Source organism: Mercenaria mercenaria, chromosome 4 (genome assembly GCF_021730395.1).
Source record: "Mercenaria mercenaria strain notata chromosome 4, MADL_Memer_1, whole genome shotgun sequence".
Classification (NCBI taxonomy): domain Eukaryota; kingdom Metazoa; phylum Mollusca; class Bivalvia; order Venerida; family Veneridae; genus Mercenaria; species Mercenaria mercenaria.
The window spans coordinates 92,371,046-92,374,378 of NC_069364.1; positions in this window are offsets into that span (position 1 = coordinate 92,371,046).

Genomic DNA, 3,333 nt, shown 5'->3' on the forward strand with positions numbered 1-3,333 from the left:
TCGAAGAAATTATGGTTGCCAGACAACACTTTTACGTCTTGTGGAGGACTGGAAGGAGGCTTTGGATAGAAATGAGTATGTAGCAGCCATACTGATGGATCTGTCCAAGGCCTTCGACTGTCTCCCGCATGAACTCATTATAACAAAACTAGAAGCATATGGCCTATCACAAGATGCATGCTCTCTAATAAACAGTTACCTTAAAAATAGGAAACATAGGGTAAAAATTGGTCAAAATTATAGTTCCTGGCTCGAGACCATTCAAGGCGTTCCCAAAGGCTCAATACTAGGTCCACTAATTTTCAACATCTTTATTAATGATATATTTTATTTTGTTGAAACATCAAACCTCTATAATTACGCTGATGACAATACCCTTTCTTTCAACCATCCAGATCTATACATTTTAAACACTACCTTAGAACAACACAGTGAACAATTAATGAAATGCTTCGAATTTAACCAAATGCAAGCGAACCCAGAAAAATTCCAAGCTATAGCTATAGGTAAAAACACACATGCTAAATTATCAACTATCACCATTGGAAGTAATAATATTATCTGTGAAGAATCAGCAAAACTGCAAGGATTTGATTTAGATTACAGCCTAAATTTCGACCACCAGATAAAAAAAATGTGCCAGAAAGCCGCTAACCAACTAAATGTAATATTCAGACTAAGCAAATTTTTAAACTTTGAATGCAAATTACTTATATATAAATCTTTTGTTAGATCCACTTTTAACTACTACCCAGTAATTTGGCATTTTTGCAGTAAAACTTATATAGATAAATTATAAAAACTACAACACAGAGCCTTGAGGAGTGTCTATAATGATTTCGAGTCCTCGTACAACGAACTACTCAACAGGATAAACATGCAAACACTACACCTCGGAAGATTAAGAGCCTTAGCAATCGAAATATATACTGATAATTTATTTCCTCCATATTAACATGACTTAGTAACCTTTAACAACTCCAAATATTCTTGTAGGTACACCAATACAGTTGAAGTCCCGAATGTAAGAACCACTACCTACGGTAAGAGATCCTTTAGGTTTGAGGCGACACAGGCCTGAAACAGCCTACCAAAAATATACACCAAGTAGACAACTACAATGAGTTTATTGGGCTAATCCTGACATGGGTCGGCCCAAGCTGTAAGTGTTCAATGTGCCACCAGTTTTGATCCCATTATCCCCCTTAGTTACATTATGTTAGATGCATGCTCCCTTTTTGCTTGCTTTTTAGTCTTTTACTTGATTTTTTATAATTTTTATTTTCAGTTTCAGTTTTTGTCTTTCAGTTACAGCTACTCAGCATCCTCGCTTAACCTTGTCTTAAATGTGTTAACATATATTATTATTATTATCCTACTTATTGCCAGTCATGTTTGTTTTAACCATGTTTTAAATGTATAATCTTAACGTAATATCTTTTAGTTTCAGGTTGTTTGTTTTTTAAATACTTTATTGTCTTTTGTTTTATAGTCGGAAAATAGCAAAATGCTAATGTTATATGTTTAAAAACCGACTCAAAATAATGTATCTTGTATCTTGAACTGATTACTAAAGAAAATAAATTAGGTAAGTTCAAGTTATTGCTGATTATGTCGAGGCATATATCTCTCAAAATTATTCACACATACCTACTTACAAAATAGAAAAAGTGTAAACTCCACAGGTCCCTCAACACAACAAAAACGAAAATGTTGCAGGCTCGGTTTGATTGAGCCTAGTTATGAACGGTAGTGGAATTGCATGCTACCGTCCATGCCCTCTAACCCATTCTAATTTACTGGCTAAAATGATAATGCTTAAAACACAATTTTTGATTTCAGGTCAACATATATAACTGCCATAAAGTAGCTCAAAAGTTCTTATGGTGTTACCGCCAATGTTCAAAAGTTGAATAATAAAATTATCATTAATCGAGCGATTTCATATTGGCCTAGTTAATGGTCCTCGGGCAGTCGTATTGGCCCTCGGCGAACGGCCTTGGGCCAATACGACGACCCTTGGACAAATGACAAGGTCAATATAAAAACGCTTGATTAATAACATTATATGACATTCCATCTTTTTCATAGTATCAAAGGAAATATTACTTTTCACCTATTATTAATATGCATGTTGAAAACACATGCAGAATTTTCCTCGATATCTCACATACTTTACACCTTTTTTCGTTACATAAGCTTTCGTTTTTGAGTGCGCTGCGTCTTACAGCCTTCGCTAGTGTTATTGGAACTTTGAACTTTGTTTTATTGAACTATGTAGATTCTCTTCTTGCAGTGCTTTTGTATCCGAACGAATTTAGTCCACTCACTGGAATGCAGCTCCTTACATTTCAGATTCACTTTCAACTACAGGAATTTTTCTTGTAGAACGAAAAGAATAAGAATGCACAGCAAAATGAATTCGATATAGAATACATACCTGAATGTGTACTTTTTTTAAAGGTTATCATCAGTTTATTAAGGATAACAGCTGGTTTGATCCACATGTCTCGTGTATTTTCAGATAGATTATAGAGGAAGAAATTACCACTAAACTATCATACTGCGTGACGTATCTGGAGACATATGATATTCCATCGCACATGACAGTGAAGATATTAAGGCAAACAATGTTTACCAACTCATGACGCTTATATTGATACATTTGATCATATGGTTGTAAATATCGTCTGTAAAATGTAGTATTTTATTTTAAGATAGCTGTGGTCTGTGTCGACCTAGAAAAAGGATGTTATTTGCCTGCACATATTTCATTACATGTTCAATGTTTTTCAGCATCTTTCTTTACATTACCTATGTGCACCTAAACATGCCGTAAACATACATCGCTGGGTTCAGTTACTGGTGACTACCTCCGGTTTGGGTTTGCTCAAGTGTTATTGTCAAGATGTAAATATAGTATATGTTTTAGAAACATAGTACATATCGAAGTAAATAATCCTTTGACTGACTCCATTCACAAGAGGTAATGAAGTGTGCAACAGTCCTCACCCTCACTTCCACTAGCACATGATGTGGTATAATCATCACATAGTTATACAGTCGCGTCGAAAAGATCCTAAATGACTATGGATAATAACAACACTGAGCAAAGTATCGAATGTCACATGGTACCAAAGTAAATAAGTAAGTAAGTAAGTAAGTAAGGAAGTATATAGGTTAACTCATTCTCATTTAGCTGACGCTAATGTTTCATGAGGCCCTCTTATAACACAGATATTTACAAATACAGTTCAAAGAAAAACTGATGTTGTCAAAGTTAATCAAATCTATCGGTATAACCTTTGAAAGCATAGAAACAATGAAAATAAT